Source organism: Engystomops pustulosus, chromosome 6 (genome assembly GCF_040894005.1).
Source record: "Engystomops pustulosus chromosome 6, aEngPut4.maternal, whole genome shotgun sequence".
Lineage (NCBI taxonomy): Eukaryota > Metazoa > Chordata > Amphibia > Anura > Leptodactylidae > Engystomops > Engystomops pustulosus.
In genome coordinates this window covers 185,410,014-185,437,006 of record NC_092416.1, presented here as the reverse complement: position 1 = coordinate 185,437,006, position 26,993 = coordinate 185,410,014, and the positions used below count along the sequence as shown (strand labels likewise).

Below are 26,993 nucleotides of genomic sequence, written 5' to 3'. Positions count from 1 at the left end.
TGGAGACCGGTGACAGATAGAAAAGCTTTACACATAAACACTTACCTGCAGGTTCTGTAGCCGCTTCCTCAGGAGACCCCATAGTATAACACTGCCCCCTACAGCAGTGAGGAGTAAGTGCAGGAGGAGGGAGACCGCACAGGACCTGACAGGGGAGCCATATCCTCATGTCCCCGGCTTTCACCTGCTACAGGAAGTCATGAGGTAAGACTCCAGCCATATATACAGTGTGTGATGTAATAATATCCCCATATAAGATTTATCAGCTATATATACAGTGTGTGAGGTAATAATACCTCCATATAAGATTTATCAGCCATATATACAGTGTGTGAGGTAATAATACCCCCATATAAGATTTATCAGCCATATATACAGTGTGTGAGGTAATAATACCCCCATATAAGATTTATCAGCCATATATACAGTGTGTGAGGTAATAATACCCCCATATAAGATTTATCAGCCATATATACAGTGTGTGAGGTAATAATACCCCCATATAAGATTTATCAGCCATATCTACATTGTGTGAGGTAATAATACCCCCATATAAGATTTATTAGCCATATATACAGTGTGTGATGTAATAATATCCCCATATAAGATTTATCAGCCATGTCTACAGTGTGTGAGGTAATAATACCCCCTGTGAGACACTGAAGGGGTTAACTGTGGATGGGCGGTATGTTTCCCCTAGGTTTTGCTTCTATGCAAGGCCTTAGTGCTGAGGTGGGTTTGTCCAGCACCTTGGACACAGGTGATGGGAACAGCCTAATTAGCCTGGATAAAATGACTCAGCAGAGTTGAGTGGGTTGTCTCTCTGTGGAAGGAGGCTGAGAGGACACAGCTCTGACCTGTGGGTCTGGAGCAGCCACGCGATCTTTTGTTTAGTGTGAGCTAGTGGACTATTGTGTATAGTTAGCACCCTGACGGGTAGGTTTTCTTTTGTTTATTCAAATACCTGAATGTAAAGGCTGGTTTTATTTTGCTGCAATAAACGCAGGCGAGACCTGTTTGGACTGTACCCTGGTGTCCCTGTCTTGAACTGCATCCCAGCACCCCGCTACCACGGTCTCTACTGGGCCAAATCCCCACATATGGTGGAGGATGCGGGCAGTTCAAAAAGACATACACCTGGAAGGCTTGATACATCCTGCAACATTGCATGGCCTGGCTGAAAGCATCAGGCAAATTGCAGGATACAGCCAAGATGGAGGACTTTATTAAATACCTGCAAGAGGAGGCCAGAGCTAATCGGCAGCAGCAGCAGGAAGAGTCCCAGGCTAATCGGCAGCTGCAGCAAGCCATGCTCCAGCAGCAGGAGGAGAGGTCCCGTCAGCAGCAAGCCATGTTCCAGCTGCAGGAGGAGAGGTCCCGCCAGCAGCAGGAAGAATCCCGAGCCATGTTCCAGCTGATGATGGAGAAGTTTTCTGGCATGATGGCAGCACCGCAAGCGACGACTACTGAGGGGTCCCATACTGGTCTGCAAGGGTACCCGGTTGTCCAGCATTCCGCACGGGCTGCAGTACAAAAGGCCTTACAAAAAATGGCGACGACCGACGACGTGGAGGCGTATCTCACTGTGTTCGAGCGAGTAGCTGAGCAAGAGGAGTTACCGGCTGAGCAGTGGGCAGATGTCCTGGCACCGTTCCTGACCGGCGAGTCGCAGAAGGCTTACTACGACCTGAGTGAAACGGAGGCCCGTAAGTACCCCCAGCTAAAGGCGGAGATTCTGGCTCGTCTTGGGGTCACCGTTCAAGTTCGCTCCAGCCGGGTCCACCAGTTGGCTTACTCAGAAAAATTACCCCCACGCTCCCAAATGCATGACCTGATCCATCTTGTCCGGAAGTGGCTACAACCAGAGGACTGCACCCCAGCACAGATGGTAGAGAGAGTGGTCCTCGACAAGTTCACCCGTTCTCTGCCCTCTCGGCTCCAGCGGTGGGTTGGACAGGCCGGTCCCACAAAAGCTGAGGAGCTTGTGTCCCTTGTAGAGAGGTATCGGGCTACAGAGGACCTTCTACTTACCTCTCCCACACGAAGCAGTGCCAGTGACAGGGTCACCAAACCAGCTGGTAAGACTGCTACTGCGGAAAAGGGGAGACATGTCAGGTTGGGAGGGGGTTCATTGGGGGGCGTGGATACCCAGAAACCCAGTGAGGCTCGTGACAGAGGTCATGGCCGTATCCAGTGCTGGCGGTGCCATGAAATGGGCCATATTGCTGCCAACTGTCCACTGTCAGTGGAGCCAATGGACTGCAACCAGACCCGGCGAGTGTCACTGTTTGCCCGGCCAGTTCTGGCGGCAGAGTCAGTCACGGGTGCAGAACCCCAAGTATGCATGGTCACAATCGGTGGTCACACAGTGGAAGCCTTGCTAGACTCAGGGAGTCTGGTCACCCTGGTGCGGGGAACTTTGGTTGATCCTGGACTATACAGTGGGCGGAGAGTGGGAGTGTTGTGTATACATGGGGACACTCGCGAATATCCCACTGCTGTCATCAACCTACATACCCCTTGTGGTACTGTTACCCATGAAGTGGGGGTGGTGGGGACCCTTTTTCATGAGGCTATTATCGGCAGAGACTTACCGGTGTTTTGGGACCTCTGGAGACGAAGACCCACCTCAGGTGCTGTTGCAGATAATGGACATCAGGTATGTCCGGCCTTGGCCCCTGAACCCTTTGAGGCCGATGTACACACACCAGCAGTAGGGGTGACCCCATGTGATGAATTCTCTCCCCTAGAGGTCCTAGCTGGTGAGGTCGAGGGCCACGAGGAGGTGGCCGACATGCTGGACCTTGAGATTTCCCGTGACAATTTTGGGGCTGCACAGCTACAGGACCCTACCTTGGTTAAAGCACGGGAGAATGTCAAGGTGATAAATGGGGTACTCCAAATACCAGGGGCTGATAAAATATACCCCCGAATGGTGATTATTGGGGAACTGTTGTACAGGGTCGACCAGATACGGGGTGAGGAGGTTGAGCAACTTGTAGTACCCCAATCTCACCGTAGGCTGGTGCTAGAATTGGCACACAAACATGTGCTGGGAGGGCACTTAGGTGCTGAGAAGACCCGAGAGAGGATCCTGCAGCGATTTTTCTGGCCCGGGGTATGGGAGGAGGTAAACCGGTATTGTAGCTCCTGCCCTGAGTGTCAACTTACTGCCCCGGTCTCCCACTTCAGGAGTCCTTTGGTCCCGCTACCGATCATAGAAGTGCCCTTTGAACGGATTGCAATGGATCTGGTTGGCCCCATAGTCAAATCCTCCAGGGGGCACCAATACATCCTAGTTATCCTGGACTACGCTACGCGGTATCCCGAGGCGATTCCATTAAGGAACACCTCCTCCAAAAATATTGCTAGGGAGCTGTTCCAGGTGTTCTCACGCACAGGCCTCCCCAAGGAAATCTTGACTGACCAGGGTACCCCATTCATGTCTAGGGTAATGAAGGAGATGTGCAAGTTACTACAGGTAAAACAGCTCCGCACCTCTGTGTATCATCCTCAGACAGATGGCCTGGTCGAGAGGTTTAATAAGACCTTGAAGGGGATGCTTAAGAGGGTGGTCAGCAAAGATGGGAAGGACTGGGATTGTTTGTTGCCCTATTTGATGTTTGCCATACGTGAAGTTCCCCAGTCCTCCACGGGTTTCTCACCCTTTGAGCTGTTATATGGCCGTTCCCCACGTGGGCTTTTGGATGTAGCCAAGGAGACCTGGGAGCAGGAGAGGACCCCCCACCGTAGTGTGATAGAACACGTCTCCCTTATGCAGGACCGCATAGCGGCGGTAATGCCCCTTGTAAAGGAACACATGACAAGGGCACAAGAGGCCCAGTCTAGGGTCTACAATAGGTCAGCCAGACTCAGGACCTTTAACCCAGGCGACAGAGTGCTAGTTCTGGTGCCCACCGTGGAGAGCAAGTTCTTGGCCAAATGGCAAGGGCCATATGAGGTCATGGAGAGAGTGGGGAAGGTAACCTACAGGGTATCTAAGCCGGGGAGGAGGAAACCCGAACAGATATACCACGTGAACCTCCTAAAGCCATGGAGGGAAAGAGAGTCCCTGATGGCCATGGGAGTAGAGAAGGCATCTGTCTCCAAGAAGGGGACACCGGAGGTAGGTGTACCCGATGCCAAGGTGCCTGAAGTACGGATCTCGGAGTCCCTCTCCAGGGCCCAGATTCAGGAAGCGAAGGAGTTTGTGCTCCGAAATATGGATGTGTTCTCTAAGTTACCGGGACGTACTTCAGTCATCAAGCATGACATCATAACCGAACCCCACATCCGGGTACACCAAAAACCTTACCGGGTCCCTGAAGCGCGCCGGCTTGCCATATCCGAAGAAGTCAGGCAGATGTTAGACCTGGGGGTTATCGAGGAGTCTAAAAGTGACTGGTCGAGTCCTATTGTGTTGATTCCCAAACCTGATGGTTCCCTACGGTTCTGCAATGATTTTAGGAAGTTGAACGAGGTGTCCAAATTTGATTCCTATCCCATGCCCAGGGTTGACGAGTTGATAGAACGACTTGGACAGGCTAGGTTCTTCTCCACCCTTGACCTGACGAAAGGGTATTGGCAGGTACCCCTGACTGACAGGGCTAAAGAGAAGACCGCTTTTGTTACCCCTGATGGGCTTTTTCAGTACGTGGTACTCCCCTTTGGGCTACATGGGGCTCCCGCCACATTCCAGAGGTTAATGGATCTCGTGCTAAAACCTCACCGGAGTTATGCCTCGGCCTACTTAGATGACATTATAGTCTATAGTAACGACTGGGAGAGTCATCTAGCCAAAGTACAAGCAGTGGTAGAGTCCCTGAGGGCAGCAGGGCTGACAGCGAACCCCCAAAAGTGTGCACTGGGTCTGGAAGAGGCCCGTTACCTGGGGTACCGTATTGGGCGAGGGGTCATCAAACCCCAAGTAAATAAAGTAGAGGCGATCCAGCAGTGGCCACGACCTATGAGCAAGAAGCAAGTGAGGGCTTTTCTGGGCATAGTGGGCTATTATCGCCGATTTATCCCCGATTTTGCGACAATAACGGCACCTCTGACTGACCTGACTAAGGGTAGCAGGGCGGTGATGGTAAAGTGGAGTGAAGAGGCTGAGGGGGCGTTTCAGCGACTTAAGACGGTTTTGTGTGAGGGACCGATACTGATCACCCCTAACTTCACCAAGACCTTTATTGTGCAGACTGACGCTTCTGACGTGGGCTTGGGGGCTGTCCTGTCCCAAGTAGTGGAGGGTGAGGAACATCCTGCAACATTCCTGAGCCGCAAGCTCACACCTCCTGAAAAGAACTATAGTATAGTTGAGAGGGAGGGCTTGGCGATCACATGGGCTCTGGAATCCCTGAGGTATTATTTGGTAGGGCGGCAGTTTACACTGGTGACCGATCACTCTCCCCTAACCTGGATGAGTCAGGCCAAGGAGAGGAACGCCAGGGTCACAAGGTGGTTCCTAATGCTCCAGAATTTTAAATTCACGGTGGAACATCGAGCAGGAAAATTGCATGGGAATGCCGATGCCCTGTCCCGTACCCACTGTCTGATGGCCAAAAGTGTTCGTCCCCACAGGGTCAAACAGAGGGGGAGGGTATGTGAGACACTGAAGGGGTTAACTGTGGATGGGCGGTATGTTTCCCCTAGGTTTTGCTTCTATGCAAGGCCTTAGTGCTGAGGTGGGTTTGTCCAGCACCTTGGACACAGGTGATGGGAACAGCCTAATTAGCCTGGATAAAATGACTCAGCAGAGTTGAGTGGGTTGTCTCTCTGTGGAAGGAGGCTGAGAGGACACAGCTCTGACCTGTGTGTCTGGAGCAGCCACGCGATCTTTTGTTTAGTGTGAGCTAGTGGACTATTGTGTATAGTTAGCACCCTGACGGGTAGGTTTTCTTTTGTTTATTCAAATACCTGAATGTAAAGGCTGGTTTTATTTTGCTGCAATAAACGCAGGCGAGACCTGTTTGGACTGTACCCTGGTGTCCCTGTCTTGAACTGCATCCCAGCACCCCGCTACCACGGTCTCTACTGGGCCAAATCCCCACACCCCATATAAGATTTATCAGCCATATATACAGTGTGTGAGGTAATAATATCCCCATATAAGATTTATCAGCCATAAATACAGTGTGTGAGGTAATAATATCTCCATATAAGATTTATCAGCCATATATACAGTGTGTGAGGTAATAATACCCCCATATAAGATTTATCAGCCATATATACAGTGTGTGATGTAATAATACCCCCATATAAGATTTATCAGCCATATATACAGTGTGTGAGGTAATAATATCTCCATATAAGATTTATCAGCCATATATAGTGTGTGAGGTAATAATATCTCCATATAAGATTTATCAGCCATATATACTGTGTGTGAGGTAATAATATCCCCATATAAGATTTATCAGCCATATGTACAGTGTGTGAGGTAATAATACCCCCATATAAGATTTATCAGCCATATATACTGTGTGTGAGGTAATAATATCCCCATATAAGATTTATCAGCCATATGTACAGTGTGTGAGGTAATAATACCCCCATATAAGATTTATCAGCCATATATACTGTGTGTGAGGTAATAATATCCCTATATAAGATTTATCATCCATATGTACAGTGTGTGAGGTAATAATACCCCCATATAAGATTTATCAGCCATATATACTGTGTGTGATGTAATAATATCCCTATATAAGATTTATCAGCCATATGTACAGTATGTGAGGTAATAATACCTCCATATAAGATTTATCAGCCATATATACAGTGTGTGAGGTAATAATATCCCCATATAAGATTTATCAGCCATATATACAGTATGTGAGGTAATAATACCCCCATATAAGATTTATCAGCCATATATACAGTGTGTTAGGTAATAATATCTCCATATAAGATTTATCAGCCATATATACAGTGTGTGAGGTAATAATATCCCCATATAATATTTATCAGCCATATATACAGTGTGTGAGGTAACAATATCCCCATATAAGATTTATCAGCCATATATACAGTGTGTGAGGTAATAATACCCCCATATAATATTCATCAGCCATATCTACATTGTGTGAGGTAATAATACCCCCATATAAGATTTATCAGCCATATGTACAGTGTGTGAGGTGATAATATCCCCATATAAGATTTATCAGCCATATATACAGTGTGTGATGTAATAATACACCCATATAAGATTTATCAGCCATATATACAGTGTGTGAGGTAATAATATCCCCATATAAGATTTATCAGCCATATATACAGTGTGTTAGGTAATAATATCTCCATATAATATTTATCAGCCATATATACAGTGTGTGAGGTAACAATATCCCCATATAAGATTTATCAGCCATATATACAGTGTGTGAGGTAATAATACCCCCATATAATATTCATCAGCCATATCTACATTGTGTGAGGTAATAATACCCCCATATAAGATTTATCAGCCATATGTACAGTGTGTGAGGTGATAATATCCCCATATAAGATTTATCAGCCATATATACAGTGTGTGATGTAATAATACACCCATATAAGATTTATCAGCCATATATACAGTGTGTGAGGTAATAATATCCCCATATAAGATTTATCAGCCATATATACAGTGTGTGAGGTAATAATACCTCCATAAAAGATTTATCAGCCATGTCTACAGTGTGTGAGGTAATAATACCCCCATATAAGATTTATCAGCCATATATACAGTGGGGGAGATTTATCATAAGTCTCTTAGAGCAGAACTGTTCTAGTTGCCCGTGGCAAACAATCAGAGCTCGGCTTTCATTTCCCCACAGCTGTTTATAAGATTCAAGCTGAGCTTTGATTGGTTTCCATGAGCAACTGGAACAAATTTACCTCAGAAACTTCATGATAAATCTCCCCCAGTGTGTGATGTAATAATATCTCCATATAAGATTTATTAGCCATATATACAGTGTATAAGGTAATAATACCCCCATATAAGATTTATCAGCCATATATACAGTGTGTGATGTAATAATATCTCCATATAAGATTTATTAGCCATATATACAGTGTATAAGGTAACAATATCCCCATATAAGATTTATCAGCCATATATACAGTGTGTGATGTAATAATATCTCCATATAAGATTTATTAGCCATATATACAGTGTATAAGGTAATAATACCCCCATATAAGATTTATCAGCCATATATACAGTGTGTGAGGTAATAATATCTCCATATAAGATTTATCAGCCATATATACAGTGTGTGCGGTAATAATATCCCCATATAAGATTTATCAGCCATATATACAGTGTGTGAGGTAATAATATCCCCATATAAGATTTATCAGCCATATATACAGTGTGTGCGGTAATAATATCCCCATATAAGATTTATCAGCCATATATACAGTGTGTGAGGTAATAATATCCCCATATAAGATTTATCAGCCATATATACAGTGTGTGAGGTGATAATACCTCCATATAAGATTTATCAGCCATATATACAGTGTGTGAGGTAATAATATCCCCATATAAGATTTATCAGCCATGTCTACAGTGTGTGAGGTAATACTATCCCCATATAAGATTTATCAGCCATATATACAGTGTGTGAGGTAATAATATCTCCATATAAGATTTATCAGCCATATATACAGTGTGTGCGGTAATAATTTCTCCATATAAGATTTATTAGCCATATATACAGTGTGTGAGGTAATAATATCCCCATATAAGATTTATCAGCCATATATACAGTATGTGAGGTAATAATATCCCCATATAAGATTTATCAGCCATATATACAGTGTGTGAGGTAATAATATCCCCGTATAAGATTTATCAGCCATATATACAGTGTGTGAGGTAATAATACCCCCATATAAGATTTATCAGCCATATATACAGTGTGTGAGGTAATAATACCCCCATATAAGATTTATCAGCCATATATACAGTGTGTGAGGTAATAATACCCCCATATAAGATTTATCAGCTATATCTACAGTGTGTGAGGTAATAATATCCCCATATAAGATTCTTCACCTTCTCTTTGAACTTCATGGTTGAACCTTCTCTGAAGAACATTCGGTCTTTATTAGGGCCTGTGTTATTAAGGAAAGGCTCCGGTCGGGGTGGCAGTAATTTAGGGCTGCGGTTCTGAGGGGAGGTTATACAGGGTGCACTTACTGCTGTCATATCAAGGCAATATAGAGACAGTGACTATCCCTGCCTATTGATGACCACTTCTTTCTGACGGCTGACGGCTATCCACCCGCTGACCCTTTCCTTACTATTTGTACACTTTGGTCTCCTCTCATACCTGATCCCAGACGCTGTTGCTATAAACCTCTATAGGCAACGACACCCGTGGGATTTCTCCAGGAGTTGGTGGGTGATCGCCAAGATTTAACTTCAAGCCCCTGAATGGTGAGTCCTGAGGACCTTATAGCTATGATGGTTGTTGTTATGTACAAGTGGCGCACATGTTGTATCGGCTCAGTAGTTGATGGTTGTTGTTATGTACAAGTGGCTCACATGTTGTATCGGCTCAGTAGTTGATGGTTGTTGTTATGTACAAGTGGCTCACATGTTGTATCGGCTCAGTAGTTGATGGTTGTTGTTATATACAAGTGGCGCACATGTTGTATCGGCTCAGTAGTTGATGGTTGTTGTTATGTACAGGTGGCTCACATGTTGTATCGGCTCAGTAGTTGATGGTTGTTGTTATGTACAAGTGGCTCACATGTTGTATCGGCTCAGTAGTTGATGGTTGTTGTTATATACAAGTGGCGCACATGTTGTATCGGCTCAGTAGTTGATGGTTGTTGTTATATACAAGTGGCGCACATGTTGTATCGGCTCAGTAGTTGATGGTTGTTGTTATGTACAGGTGGCTCACATGTTGTATCGGCTCAGTAGTTGATGGTTGTTGTTATGTACAGGTGGCTCACATGTTGTATCGGCTCAGTAGTTGATGGTTGTTGTTATGTACAGGTGGCTCACATGTTGTATCGGCTCAGTAGTTGATGGTTGTTGTTATATACAAGTGGCGCACATGTTGTATCGGCTCAGTAGTTGATGGTTGTTGTTATATACAAGTGGCGCACATGTTGTATCGGCTCAGTAGTTGATGGTTGTTGTTATGTACAGGTGGCTCACATGTTGTATCGGCTCAGTAGTTGATGGTTGTTGTTATGTACAGGTGGCTCACATGTTGTATCGGCTCAGTAGTTGATGGTTGTTGTTATGTACAGGTGGCTCACATGTTGTATCGGCTCAGTAGTTGATGGTTGTTGTTCTTGGTTCTCCTTGTTTTAGACGAGTCCGTCCTGAGTTCAGTCATTTTTTTTCATCACTATCCATTTTATTTTTATATCATATTTGAATCATTTGGAGTGAAAGTTTTTATTCTCCACTTGTCCTGTTCTGATAGGATGTGACGTGAATTCCCCTTTTGGGTTATTAATCACCCAGTATTGTTTATACTATTGATGACCTGAACCTAAATTTAAAATGGTCAAATCGCACTGTAGCTGGACTTTCACCACAGTGAGAGGAAGGGAGTGTGGTTTATTTCTATCAATGTTCTATAATCCTCTATGTAAATAACTGGGTCTAAACTCGAAGAGCGTCTGTGATATTAACAGCATTGGGGGGGGGGGGGGTTTATACATTTTTTTATTATTTCATTGTTTATGACTTGTTATTTAGGTGTTTTCCCTTGTACAATTTGGTCATTTTAAAGATATTTTTGGGTGCTAAAACTTTGGGCCCTGTAGATTTCAATGGAGTTTGTGTTTGGATTCAACAGCGTGTAGAAGTCCCTTCCTAAACTAAATTTTTTTTCCCCAATATTCGGACAAACTCGTTGAAACCAAATTTCTCCCAACCCGATAAACTACCTGTCCATCTCTTGTGTCGGGGTGTTTACTGTCATTATCTATATATATATGTTTCTAAATAAGGTCGCAACTACTCTGTTTCTCCAAAAATACTTCCCAGAATTCCCTAGTGGAGCATCTATGGCTATAAGTCTCCACACGCCTATAAGGTGGTCTTACTTGGCAAACTCTCCATAAGGAGGACTGTTACCTTCTGACCCATCTCCAAAAATAAGACAGGGTGTTGTATTATTTTTGGCTTAAGAAAAGCGGGTAAGGGCTTTTGAAGTGATATCTTCCATCTTTTTTCCATAAACAAAAATTCACATTTATTCTTGAACAAAAAAGAAAATCAACATCTTTTCAAATAGCTTCATTTTTAGGGACATCATCATCACTCACCAAATCCTGATTACATTGTGAATTTTTTGCTCCCTCCCCCTCCCTGCAGCTCCCTCATCCTCCCTGCAGCTTCCTCCCCCTCCCTGCAGCTCCCTCCTCCTCCCTGCAGCTCCCTCCCCCTCCTTGCAGCTTCCTCCTCCTCCCTGCAGCTCCCTCCTCCTCCCTGCAGCTCCCTCCTCCTCTCTGCAGCTCCCTCCTCCTCTCTGCAGCTCCCTCCTCCTCCCTGCAGCTTCCTCCTCCTCCCTGCAGCTTCCTCCTCCTCCCTGCAGCTCCCTCCCCCTCCCTGCAGCTTACTCCCCCTCCCTGCAGCTCCCTCCTCCTCCTTTTCATGTTGCCTTCAGCTGACAGGCTGGAGGATCAGATTTCAAATAGCTATGTCTTCTGAACTGTGGCACCTAGAAACACAGTTCATGTGTCATTTTATATAGGAAAATACTGTATTTAATCCTACATAAGGATTTTATTTCTAGGTGTTATGGATAAAAAGAAATCCATACTTAACCTCCTAACTACATATAGTATACTAGTACAGCGAAGAGACAGCGAAAAAAAATAAGTAAAAATAACATCTCCCTTCCTTTTCCTAGGATTGATATAAAAACAATTATTCATGTGGTGAACCACATTTTGGAAAAAGAGTCTAAATGTCAAGTTTTTTTCCCATTTTGTAACTCATAAAAAGTTGACCTGGATAGGAACCCAGGATCTCAGCGCTGCAAGGATGTAATGCTAACCACTGAGCCACCGTGCAGTAGATAACAATTCCACTTAAGGGAAAATAGCGATACACGAGTCAGGGCGCAATGTAAGTGTCCGTTTTAATGTATTACATCATATTGGTCCTTAATGAGTTTTATAATTTAGTAAAATGAACAATCTTGGGCCAAAGCATTTCCTAAATTCATAATGTATGTTCAGCTTTACCACTGTGTGACGACTTATGATGGTAAATAAGATTACACTTCCAAGCAAAACATTTCCCACATTCCGAACATGAAAACGGCTTCTCCCCTGTGTGACTTCTCCGATGTTGATCAAGATTTGTTTTCTGGGCAAAACATTTTCCACATTCTGAACATGAAAATGGCTTCTCCCCTGTGTGAGTTCTCTGATGTATAAGAAGATGTCTTTTTTGAGTAAAACATTTCTCACATTCTGTGCACGAATATGGTTTCTCCCCTGTGTGAATTCTCTGATGTACTACAAGATCCGTTTTGTTCTTAAAACATTTCCCACATTCTGTACATGTAAATGGCTTCTCCCCCGTGTGACTTCTCAGATGTATCACAAAAGACGACTTGCGGTAAAAACATTTCCCACATTCTGGACATCGAAATTTCCTGCCCTCCGTGTGAATTTTAAGATGTATAGCAAGACAAGAACTTTGGCTAAAAGATTTGCCACATTCTACACAAGAAAATGGCTTCTCTCCTGTGTGACTTCGCTGATGTATAAGATGATCTTTAACACTAAAATCTTTTCCATTTTCTAAACCCGACTTCATGTTCTTATCAGTTCCTGATGATTCAGTAGAAAGGAACCATCTAATAGGAGCAGATGACGGATCTTGTGTGTGAAGGTCTGAGGAAGCATCTGGGATATTGTCATGGTCTTCAGATGGATCTGGTGTGATACAACCATCACCTGCTGTAACATGTGATGATATCAGATGTTCCTCTGAGCTCCTGGTGTTGTCATCTGTAAAGGATAAAACAGATTATAAAATATAACCTTATCATTGGTTGTGGTAAGAAAACTCTGAAGATGTATCACAGGACATTTGTGTGATATCAGCAATCCGGGTACATGCAGCATTTCTTGTCTGCCCATGGTGGCTATGACTTTCCTGCTTACCATAAGGTTCTGTATTATTACTGATGTAACATCTCAGTCTCCTCCTCCGAGGTCCTGGTGAGCAGTATTCCTGACCCTCATAGCTTCCACCTTCCAGCTTTTCTTAGTCTATGGGCCACATTTATCACTTTTGTGCGCCTAAGTGTAGTAGTTGCGCCTAAATTCTGGCGCACTGTTTTGCCAGAATTATCACAAGCTACAACCATCTGTGATAAGTATATTTTCTGCCTCTTATTAATCACTTTACTTTAACACAGTTAAGGCACAATATTGGCGCAGTTTCGGCGCAATGTTAGATTCAGGCACTTACATGTGATCCTGCTACAAGCTCCTCTCTGCTTCTCCCACAGCCCAGAATGAAGATAACACTCACAGCAGCACCCAGGTGTGTGACACCCAGCACCCAGTGACCTCCTCAGCAGTGGCTTCTCCTGGAGGGGATCCCCCAATGCTGGTCTCCTGCTGCACCCCTGTAATTCTGCACCCTCAGATACACTGGTGATACTGTGCAGAATTACATGGGGGACACTTGTATGTCGTATCTGCAACATTCTGCAAACTTGCTCTTCTCTCTTGCTCTGAGCTCAGGATTCTGCAGAATGTTTTGTAAATAGAAGGTGATGAACTGTAAATAGTGTCTGCAGCTCCTGTCTGCAGTGTACACTCACCGGCCACTTTATTAGGTACACCATGCTAGTAACGGGTTGGACCCCCTTTTGCCTTCAGAACTGCCTCAATTCTTCGTGGCATAGATACAACAAGGTGCTGGAAGCTCCTCAGAGATTTTGCTCCATAGTGACATGATGGCATCACACAGTTGCCGCAGATTTGTCGGCTGCACATCCATGATGCGAATCTCCCGTTCCACCACATCCCAAAGATGCTCTATTGGATTGAGATCTGGTGACTGTGGAGGCCATTTGTGTCCAGTGACCTCATTGTCAGGTTCTAGAAACCAGTCTGAGATGATTCCAGCTTTATGACATGGCGCATTATCCTGCTGAAAGTAGCCATCAGATGTTACAGGGTACATTGTGCTCATAAAGGGATGGACATGGGCAGCAACAATACTCAGGTAGGCTGTGGCGTTGTACCAAGGGGCCCAAAGAGTGCCAAGAAAATATCCCCCACACCATGACACCACCACCACCAGCCTGAGCCGCTGATACAAGGCAGGATGGATCCATGACACCACCACCACCAGCCTGAGCCGCTGATACAAGGCAGGATGGATCCATGCTTTCATGTTGTTGACGCCAAATTCTGACCCTACCATCCGAATGTCGCAGCAGAAATAGAGACTCATCAGACTAGGCATCAACAAGGCATTTCCGCCCACAGAACTGCCGCGCACTGGATGCTTTTTCTTTTTCGGACCATTCTCTGTAAACCCTAGAGATGGTTGTGCGTGAAAATCCCAGTAGATCAGCAGTTTCTGAAATACTCAGACCAGCCCTTCTGGCACCAACAACCATGCCACGTTCACAGGCCACAAATCACCTTTCCTCCCCATACTGATGCTTGGTTTGACTGCAGGAGATTGTCTTGACCATGTCTACATGCCGAAATACACTGAGTTGCCGCCATGTGATTGGCTGATTAGAAATTAAGTGTTAACGAGCAGTTGGACAGTTGTACCTAATAAAGTGGCCGGTGAGTGTATGTAGTGTGTGTATTATCTGTACTAGTGTCTGCAGTATATGTATTATCTGTACTAGTGTCTGCAGTGTCTGTATTATCTGTACTAGTGTCTGCAGTGTATGTATTATCTGTACTAGTGTCTGCAGTATATGTATTATCTGTACTAGTGTCTGCAGTATATGTATTATCTTCACTAGTGTCTGCAGTATATGTATTATCTTCACTAGTGTCTGCAGTATATGTATTATCTGTACTAGTGTCTGCAGTATATGTATTATCTGTACTAGTGTCTGCAGTATATGTATTATCTGTACTAGTGTTTGCAGTGAATGTATTATCTGTACTAGTGTCTGCAGTGTATGTAGTATGTCTATTATATGTTCTAGTGTCTGCAGTGTATGTAGTGTGTCTATTAGATGTTCTAGTGTCTGCAGTGTATGTAATGTCTTTATGATCTGTACTAGTGACTGCAGTGTATGTAATGTCTGTATGATCTGTACTAGTGTCTGCAGTGTATGTTATGTCTGTATGATCTGTTCTGCAGGAGATTGTCTTGACCATGTCTACATGCCGAAATACACTGAGTTGCCGCCATGTGATTGGCTGATTAGAAATTAAGTGTTAACGAGCAGTTGGACAGTTGTACCTAATAAAGTGGCCGGTGAGTGTATGTAGTGTGTGTATTATCTGTACTAGTGTCTGCAGTATATGTATTATCTGTACTAGTGTCTGCAGTATATGTATTATCTGTACTAGTGTCTGCAGTATATGTATTATCTGTACTAGTGTCTGCAGTATATGTATTATCTTTACTAGTGTCTGCAGTATATGTATTATCTGTACTAGTGTCTGCAGTATATGTATTATCTGTACTAGTGTCTGCAGTATATGTATTATCTGTACTAGTGTTTGCAGTGAATGTATTATCTGTACTAGTGTCTGCAGTGTATGTAGTGTGTCTATTATATGTTCTAGTGTCTGCAGTGTATGTAGTTTCTGTATTATCTGTACTAGTGTCTGCAGTGTATGTAGTGTGTCTATTAGATGTTCTATTGTCTGCAGTGTATGTAATGTCTGTATTATCTGTACTAGTGTCTGCAGTGTATGTAATGTCTGTATTATCTGTACTAGTGTCTGCAGTGTATGTAATGTCTGTATTATCTGTACTAGTGTCTGCAGTGTATGTAGTGTGTCTATTATATGTTCTAGTGTCTGCAGTGTATGTAATGTCTGTATTATCTGTACTAGTGTCTGCAGTGTATGTAATGTCTGTATTAGCTATACTATTGTCTGCAGTGTATGTAATGTCTGTATGATCTGTTCTAGTGTCTGCAGTGTATGTAGTGTCTGTATTATCTGTACTAGTGTCTGCAGTGTACGTAGTGTGTCTATTATATGTTCTAGTGTCTGCAGTGTATGTAGTTTCTGTATTATCTGTACTAGTGTCTGCAGTGTATGTAATGTCTGTATTGTCTGTACTAGTGTCTGCAGTGTCTGTAATGTCTGTATTATATGTTCTAGTGTCTGCAGTGTATGTAATGTCTGTATTATCTGTACTAGTGTCTGCAGTGTATGTAATATCTGTATTATCTGTACTAGTGTCTGCAGTGTATGTAATGTTTGTATTATCTGTACTAGTGTCTGCAGTGTATGTATTATCTGTACTAGTGTCTGCAGAGTATCTCATGTCTGTATTATCTGTACTAGTGTCTGCAGTGTATGTAATGTCTGTATTATATGTTCTAGTGTCTGCAGTGTATGTAATGTCTGTATTATCTGTACTAGTGTCTGCAGTGTATGTAATGTCTGTATTATCTGTACTAGTGTCTGCAGTGTATGTATTATCTGTACTAGTGTCTGCAGAGTATCTCATGTCTGTATTATCTGTACTAGTGTCTGCAGTGTATGTAATGTCTGTATTATCTGTACTACTGTCTGTAGTGTATGTAGTGTCTGTATTATCTGTACTAGTGTCTGCAGTGTATGTAATGTCTGTATTATCTGTACTACTGTCTGTAGTGTATGTAGTGTCTGTATTATCTGTACTAGTGTCTGCAGTGTATGTAATGTGTCTATTATATGTTCTAGTGTCTGGCTGAGCTTTGCTGCTACAAATGAGCTGTTCTGCAAAGGGGCTCAGTGTCACTTCTCAGTTTACGCCACCTTCGGGCTTGAATGTTTTTGCGCTCGTTTTTTGCGCCTAAATGAAAAAATAGCAAGTGACGAATATCATTAGGCGCAGCAAAACATCTAAATTGGTGAGAAAAATGAGGGGAAGCTGGTTATTTTTGCTGCAAGGCTAGTTTGGCGTTTAATCGCAAAAATGGTGCAAAAACAACAGAAAACACGAGTGATACATGTGGCCCTATGTCTCCATGTTCTGTATTGTGTTATCACTCGTCTCTGCTTTATCTAGTGGTTACTACTCACCTGGACAGTTACCTGTAGGAATCTCCTCCTTACATCGCTCATCGCCCCTCACATATGTCTCTGGGGCAGTAATATTCTTCACAGCTTCACCCTGATACACAAACTGAGGAACAAATATTGTAAGAAGTCACCAGACGATGGAGAAGTCACAGAGGAGGATTTAGAAGATAATGTAAGATCTGTAATTAATCATAACAACCAAATATGACCTGACGGGAGGCGCAGCGCAAATATCTGCAGGTCTCCACCATAAATCCTCCATGTTGTCTCCTTACATCAAACTGCAATCTCCAGCAGTCAGACACATAGACTAGACATGGGATTTTACAATAAACTTCCACAGATCAGAGAAGATGTCATGAAGTCTCATCTCCATCTACCTGATGATCCTGTGGGACATATTTCTCCTCTGAACAATCCTGTGGTAGAAGAAGAGGACTGGGACATCTCTCCGGTGATGTTCTCTTACTGGATCTACCTGTAGGAAACACATCCAGAGACTGAATTCCTTCTTTCCATACAGATAATGAAAGGACGTGTGGATTTAGTCCTGTCTATTACCTGCTGATGTGAGGGGCTGGTGGTCCTCCATCATGACGTCCTTGTACACATCTTTGTGTCCTTCTAAATACTCCCACTCCTCCATGGAGAAATAGACAGCCACATCCTGACACCTTATAGGAACCTGACACACACAATGATCCCGTCATCACCCAGATCCCTTCATAGCGTTACTGTATAATGTCCCAGCATTCCCAGCAGTGTCACCTCTCCAGTCAGCAGCTCCATCATCTTGTGGGTGACTTCTAGGATCTTCTGCTCATTGATGTCATCATGTATCAGGGGGTGAGGTGGAGGAGCCGGGATTGGGCTCAGGGTTCTCCCCCGTCCTTCATACACAGGGGCCTGACAGCGCCCACTAGAGGTCTTCTTCACTACTGTGTAATCCTGGTTATGGAGAGACACAGTGATAAATCTCCCTCCATACATTTCCAGAATCTCTCACCTCTCCAGTCCTATCATCTGTTATTCCCATAGATAATGATGTCATGTGACCTCATCACAATCTCTCACCTCTCCATTAATATAGAAGAGAATCTCTAGGGTGAGCTGGAAGATTCTCTCCACCCTCGTGTCTCTCTCCATTGTCTGATCCTGAGAGCAAAGAAAATGATCCAATGGTAAACGTGACAAATTCCAAAATAAATTTTTTTTTCGAAAAGTGAAGAGATACTGATGTCTCTATAATAGTTTTGTATCTTAATTCATTTGAAAAAAGTTTTGCAATCTTTGAGATTACTATGTGCACGCGACCATAATGGGGACTGTGATCTGTCCAAACCTAAAAGGAAAGAATTTAAGCCAATGTAAATCATATGCAAAATTACTTCATACCCAGGACAAGGGGGCATCCTCTACACCTAGAGGAGAGGAGGTTCTACCATCACCATAGACAGGGGGCATCCTCTACACCTAGAGGAGAGGAGGTTCCACCATCACCATAGACAGGGGGCATCCTCTACACCTAGAGGAGAGGAGGTTCTACCATCACCATAGACAGGGGACATCCTCTACACCTAGAGGAGAGGAGGTTCTACCATCACCATAGACAGGGGGCATCCTCTACACCTAGAGGAGAGGAGGTTCTACCATCACCATAGACAGGGGGCATCCTCTACACCTAGAGGAGAGGAGGTTCTACCATCACCATAGACAGGGGACATCCTCTACACCTAGAGGAGAGGAGGTTCTACCATCAGCATGGACAGGGGGCATCCTCTACACCTAGAGGAGAGGAGGTTCTACCATCACCATAGACAGGGGGCATCCTCTACACCTAGAGGAGAGGAGATTCTACCATCACCATAGACAGGGGGCATCCTCTACACCTAGAGGAGAGGAGGTTCTACCATCACCATAGACAGGGGACATCCTCTACACCTAGAGGAGAGGAGGTTCTACCATCACCATAGACAGGGGACATCCTCTACACCTAGAGGAGAGGAGGTTCTACCATCACCATAGGCAGGGGGCATCCTCTTCACCTAGAGGAGAGGAGGTTCTACCATCACCATAGACAGGGGACATCCTCTACACCTAGAGGAGAGGAGGTTCTAACATCAGCATAGACAGGGGACATCCTCTACACCTAGAGGAGAGGAGGTCCCACCATCACCATAGACAGGGGACATCCTCTACACCTAGAGGAGAGGAGGTTCTACCATCACCATAGACAGGGGCATCCTCTACACCTAGAGGAGAGAAGGTCCCACCATCACCATAGACAGGGGGCATCCTCTACACCTAAGGAGAGGAGGTTCTACCATCACCATAGACAGGGGGCATCCTCTACATCTAGAGGAGAGGAGGTTCTACCATCACCATAGACAGGGGGCATCCTCTACACCTAGAGGAGAGGAGGTTCTACCATCACCATAGACAGGGGGCATCCTCTACACCTAGGGGAGAGGAGGTTCTACCATCACCATAGACAGGGGCATCCTCTACACCTAGAGGAGAGAAGGTCCCACCATCACCATAGACAGGGGGCATCCTCTACACCTAGAGGAGAGGAGGTTCTACCATCACCATAGACAGGGGGCATCCTCTACATCTAGAGGAGAGGAGGTTCTGCCATCACCATAGACAGGGGGCATCCTCTACACCTAGAGGAGAGGAGGTTCTACCATCACCATAGACAGGGATTCATTACTGTAAGAGCAGTGAGACTTTGGACCTCCCTCACGCAGGAGGTTGATATGGCGGATGCTTTGTACATGTTCAGGAGAGGCCTGGACGCCTTTCTTGAGAATAAAAGTCTCATGGGTTATGGAGAAAAAAAACATTAGTTTACTCCAATAGGTTGGAATTGATGGACCTGCGTCTATTTCAACCTCATCTGCTTTTTTAGCTTTTCCTGGAAATTTTGGTGTAAAATCATTCAGTAACCTCAGAGGGGAGTATATTATGTTATATTATTATTTCTTCTCCGCAGGATAGGGGATAACAGTGTGACTGGCGAGGCTCTCACCTATGACGACTTGGCCTTTTTTAGTATTTTCACTCCCATTTTTCACTCACCACCTTCAAAAATCTATAACTTTTTTATTTTTCCACATAAAGAGATGTGTGACGGCTTATTTTCTGCGTAACAAATTGCACTTTATAGTGACGGTATTTAATATTCCATGGCGTGTACTGGGAAGCGGGAAAAAAATTCCAAATGCAGTGAAAATGGTGAAAAAACACATTTGCAACGTTTTCTTGTGGGCTTGGATTTTACAGCTTTCACTGAGCGCCCCAAATTTCTATTTTATTCTTTGGGTCGGTACGATCACGGGGATACCAAATTTGTATAGGTTTTATAATGTTTTCATACATTTAAAAAAAGTTAAATCCTCCTGTACAAAATATTTTTTTTTATTTTGTCATCTTCTGGCGCCAATAACTTTTTCATACTTTGATGTACGGAGCTGTGGGTAGTGTCATTTTTTTCATTGCTATAATTTTTAGGACTGTACGACCTTTTGATCACTTTTTATAAATTTTTTTTAATATTTTTCAAAATGGCAAAAAAGTGCCATTTTCGAGTTTGGACGCTATTTTCCGTTACGGGGTTAAACGCAGTGAAAGGCCGTTATCATATTTTGATAGATCGGGCATTTTCGGACGCGGAGATACCTGATGTGTTTATGATTTTTACTGTTTATTTATATTTAGATCAGTTCTAGGGAAAGGGGGGGTGATTTGAAATTTTAGGTTTTTTTATTCTAATTTTTTTTTTTTTTTTTACTTTATTTTTGTTTTTATTTTTACTATTTTTCAGACTCCCTAGGGTACTTTAACCCTAGGTAGTCTGATTCATCCTATCATATACTGCCATACTGCAGTATGGCAGTATATGGGGTTTTTACTCCTTATTCATTACAATGTGCTGATAGCACATTGTAATGATTGGGTTAAAACGAAGTAGCATCGGGTATTCGGAACAGCCGAGGCTACCATGGCGACGGATCGCCGCTCCCCGTGACGTCATCGGGGAGCGGCGATCTGCGGCAAGATGGCAGCGCCCATGCGCTGCGATCTATTTGAAGCCACCGGCAGCATTGCCGGCGGCGATCGACGTGAAGACACCCACGATCGGTGCTAGCACCGATCACGGGTGTTACCGGTAAGCCTTTGCTGCAATATGGAGCAAAGACTTACCGGCTATAGAGAGGGCTCGGCGCGCGCCATACTAGTAGCAGGTTGATTGAGTGTCCTGCTTCTCCATTTGTTGTCTATGAGAGAGTGAGAAGTTACTGGACATGGCTCGGCTATGGCTAACACTCTAATAGACAGTGTACGAGAGCGTCAGAGATGCCTTAGTACTGCGCCCGGTAATTTCTCACACTCTCTTACTATCTAATGGACTTGTGCTTGACTTTCTGCTCCACCGATAGGTGAGATCTGATCCCTAAAACTTATGATTGCTGCCCCCATCCTGTCATTTATCTACGTCCTCAACTGACCATTACTGGACGCACGGGAGCCCCGACCAGGGGCGCACCTGCCATGAGGCGAGTTGAGATTCTCGCCTCAGGCGGCGCACCTCCTGCTAGGCAAGGGAGCGGCGTCGGGCTCCCTCCCACTGGCATGTGTTCCGTACATCTCCTCGCCCCTCACATCCACCCGCCCGCTGCCTGCACATGTTTTTTCGCACCGGCCGACACTTGCCCCGCCGCCCGCCCCTCAAATCCACCCGCGGCTGGCACGCCCATCACATCCATCTGTGCGGCCAGCGCATCTCCCCGCCCATGCCGCCGCCCATCACATTTACCCACCCGCGGCCGGCACATGTGTTTGCGCGCCTGCCAACACTTGCCCCGCAGCCTCCATCCACCCCCACGGCCGGCACATGTTCCTGCGCGCCGGCCGACACTTCCCACCGCGGCCCGCCTATCACATAGACCCGCCCGGCACAGGTACCCGCCCCAGCCCAATGTTTGCGCCGGTAGCACCCGCCCCCCTCCCCCCCGCTTCGATTCCTCCTCCCCCCCGCTCCGATTCCGCCCCCCCCTTTCCCCCGGGCTCCGATTTGCCCCCCCCCCCTCTGATTCCCACGTCCCCCCACCCCCACCGGAGGACAAGGCAGACGAGAAAACAAGAAAAGAGTTAAGGTAACTTCTATGTATGTATATATATGTGTGTGTATGAATGTATGTATAGATGTGACTGTGTGTTTGTATGTGTGTAATATATAATATATATATATATATATATATGTATATATATATGTGTGTGTGTGTGTATATCTGCTGTATCTACTGTTTATATATGTGTATGTATGTGTGTACCTTCAGCGTGCCACCATGTAAAGTATACTATATGGCGGCATGCTGTATATATTATATGGTATATGTCAGCACGCTGTATGTATTATATGGTATATGGGGGCATGCTGTATGTATTATATGGTATATGTCAGCACGCTGTATGTATTATATGGTATATGGGGGCACGCTGTATGTATTATATGGTATATGGGGGCACGCTGTATGTATTATATGGTATATGGGGGCACGCTGTATGTATTATATGGTATATGTCAGCACGGTGTATGTATTATATGGTATATGGGGGCATGCTGTATGTATTATATGGTATATGGGGGCATGCTGTATGTATTATATGGTATATGGGGGCATGCTGTATGTATTATATGGTATATGGCGGCACGCTGTATGTATTATATGGTATATGGCGGCACGCTGTATGTATTATATGGTATATGGCGGCACGCTGTATGTATTATATGGTATATGGCGGCACGCTGTATGTATTATATGGTATATGGCGGCACGCTGTATGTATTATATGGTATATGGCGGCACGCTGTATGTATTATATGGTATATGGCGGCACGCTGTATGTATTATATGGTATATGGCGGCACGCTGTATGTATTATATGGTATATGGCGGCACGCTGTATGTATTATATGGTATATGGCGGCACGCTGTATGTATTATATGGTATATGGCGGCACGCTGTATGTATTATATGGTATATGGCGGCACCCTGTATGTATTATATGGTATATGGCGGCACCCTGTATGTATTATATGGTATATGGGGGCACGCTGTATGTATTATATGGTATATGGTGGCATGCTGTATGTATTATATGGTATATGGGGGCACGCTGTATGTATTATATGGTATATGGCTGCACATTGTATGTATTATATGGTATATGGCGGCACGCTGTGTGTATTATATGGTATATGGCGGCACGCTGTGTGTATTATATGGTATATGGCGGCACGCTGTGTGTATTATATGGTATATAGGGGCACGCTGTGTGTATTATATGGTATATGGGGGCACGCTGTATGTATTATATGGTATATGGGGGCACGCTGTATGTATTATATGGTATATGTCGGCACGCTGTATGTATTATATGGTATATGTCGGCACGCTGTATGTATTATATGGTATATGTCGGCACGCTGTATGTATTATATGGTATATGTCGGCACGCTGTATGTATTATATGGTATATGGGGGCACGCTGTATGTATTATATGGTATATGGCGGCACACTGTATGTATTATATGGTATATGGCGGCACACTGTATGTATTATATGGTATATGGCGGCACACTGTGTGTATTATATGGTATATGGCGGCACGCTGTATGTATTATATGGTATATGGCAGCACGCTGTATGTATTATATGGTATATGGGGGCACGCTGTATGTATTATATGGTATATGGCGGCACACTGTATGTATTATATGGTATATGGCGGCACACTGTATGTATTATATGGTATATGGGGGCACGCTGTATGTATTATATGGTATATGGGGGCACGCTGTATGTATTATATGGTATATGGGGGCACGCTGTATGTATTATATGGTATGTGGCGGCACGCTGTATGTATTATATGGTATATGGCAGCACACTGTATGTATTATATGGTATATGGCAGCACACTGTATGTATTATATGGTATATGGGGGCACGCTGTATGTATTATATGGTATATGGCAGCACACTGTATGTATTATATGGTATATGGGGGCACGCTGTGTGTATTATATGGTATATGGCGGCACGCTGTATGTATTATATGGTATGTGGCGGCACGCTGTATGTATTATATGGTATATGGCGGCACGCTGTATGTATTATATGGTATGTGGCGGCACGCTGTATGTATTATATGGTATGTGGGGGCACGCTGTATGTATTATATGGTATGTGGGGGCACGCTGTATGTATTATATGGTATGTGGGGGCACGCTGTATTAATTTTATATTATATGGCGGATTGTTGTATGTATTTTGTTCTTTGTGGTAGCTCGCTGTGTCTATTATATAGTACATGGTGGCACACTATAGATTTTGCATTGCTTTATTTTCACATTAAACCAATATGATTGTCTAGTCCCGACACTCCCTGATATATTACATATATGGAGGGGGGCGTTTTTCTATAGTTCGCCTCAGGCAGCAGAAAGGCTAGGTTCACCCCTGGCCCCGACAGATACCGCACATACCTCCTCCCCGGGCAGTGCCATCCCGTATAATACACAGAGATGCCAAATTCTAGTGTGTAAAGGACCTGTGATGATGTCATGACCATGTGATCAGTCACGTGAGTGGGAGGAGTCAGTCTCCAGGCTGTGCTGTGGAGGAGAGTCACTGTACACCATATACACAGCGCTAGTATTATTCCTCACATCTTACATATCTTACTAGGGGAAAGAAGCCAAACTCTGTTATTCTGTAGATAGGGAATAACTTTACAACTGGAGCCGCCACCTTAAAGGGCAGATATCACAGTGATGCATTGCTTAAAGGGAACCCGTCACCAGGGACCTCATTATCACTAAAGACAGGTTACAGAAGCCCATTACAGCTGCATTACACATCTGCATTACACATCTGCATTACACATCTGCATTACACACCCGCATTACACGTCCGCATTACACATCCACATTACACATCTGCATTACACATCTGCATTACACAGCCGCATTACACATCTGCGCCACATTTATTATGCAGTGTCCGACAGAAAGTTGTTGCACTCTGTCAGAGCACTGCAGGGGCGCCAGATTCATGGAGAACGTGAAACACATTTCGTGAATGGGTCGCACTCTGCACAGTCCACAGGTACAATGCACATATAAAGCTCTTCATACCGCGCATAATAGAAGCGGATGGTCGTGTGCATGAGGACATATAAATAATAGCAGACTCCATGTACAGGGAGGGGCCATGGGATGAGATCAGTGATCGGCAGTGATGTGCTGATTATATCAGGATCAGGAGCCTCAGAGGTGACCAGTGATCAGTGCGGGGTCACTACATAAGAAGGGGGCAGGTGACAAACCCAACATGTGGGGCCCTGGGCAAAACTGAGACCCCAAAATAAGACACTATATTGTACAAGGAGGTTACACTCCGAAATGTTACCACATCCACAATAACCTTCTCCTTCTGCTGAAACTTGGATCATGGAGCGCGGCCTGTGATTTCATTTTTCTACTATTTATGGTCTTATAGATTTTTATCTGGGGCTCAAACCCCTAATCATTGTAATGTGACTTTCAAATTAAATGAGTCTGTGTCCAGCGCTGGAATTTGACTAACTTGAAAGAAAAGACAAGACCTGTCCTTGCAGGAAGTTAGCAAACAAGACTGATAAGTTTATTGAGGGGCCGACATTTATAGAAAACCATAAGGCACTTTACATAAGGCGAGTAATTAGGAAAGCAGCAACTATAATTGGGTGTTCTCACCCAGGAAATGTAACACTATTGGATGTATAGGAAAGGTAGATTTGGATCCAGCACTCTTATGCCAAACACGGAGACGGTCCAATGCAGAAAAAATGATCCTTTATTGAAGATAAAATCATGCGGACACACAAAAGCTGATTGTAAGGGATCCCTTACAATCAGCTTTTGTGTGTCCGCATGATTTTATCTTCAATAAAGGATCATTTTTTCTGCATTGGACCGTCTCCGTGTTTGGCATAAGAGTGCTGGATCCAAATCTACCTTTCCTACACGTTTGTTGGGCCTGTGGACGGAGGCCTGTTTCCGGAGCACCTGCCGTGAATTGGAGTGCGGACTTGTTATCTACACCGGTGGTACGGGTGAGCCGGCGTTTCTCTTTTTTCTTGTTTTATACTATTGGATGTAAGCACACAAAGGAGTCTAATACTATTGGCTACATGCATCTAGGTGCTTCTCTCAGACCTCCAGAATCCTTTGGGATTCTCTACCTTTACTTTATGTGTTTGATCAAACTTATCCCTGGGGATCACGAGGAAGTAATACACAAGTGTTATCACCGTACACTCACCTTCCCAGCCTCTAGGCCAGACCTGACTCTCCTATCCCCACAAATCCTGTACACATCAGACACTGCTAATACAGGGTTACCTGTGCTGTCAGTGTTATAGAAGGTCATTGTCATTGCACCAACCGTAGGTAAAGTCTCCTACCCTGGGGGCATCCTGGTCACCCCTATAGATACAGTGATAGTCATGGTTGGGGTGTCCCTGAGCATACAGTCAGTCAGAAGAGACCAGCTAGCAAGAAGTAAGTTTGCAACAGTAAGTGTGGGAAGCGTGCTGACTTCCCTCTAGCTTCACAGACGTGGCACTGGTCAGCAGGACCGTCGTAGGGAGGCTCCAGACTCTCTCTCTGGTGTCTCTTTACCACTACGTAGTCTCCGGGCTTCTTGTTATGCGTCCTGAGGTCTC

General features: G+C 44.4%; 1 protein-coding gene and 1 pseudogene across 1 annotated transcript in view; one reads left to right on the top strand and one right to left on the bottom strand.

The window, feature by feature from the left end:
• The window catches only part of LOC140065138 (uncharacterized), a 29,209-nt pseudogene extending 10,518 nt beyond the window's left edge, over positions 1 to 18,691 (bottom strand).
• TBCD (tubulin folding cofactor D) overlaps positions 1 to 26,993 on the top strand; it is a 648,429-nt gene that overhangs the window by 606,238 nt on the left and 15,198 nt on the right. The gene's annotated exons all lie outside the window — the stretch shown is intronic.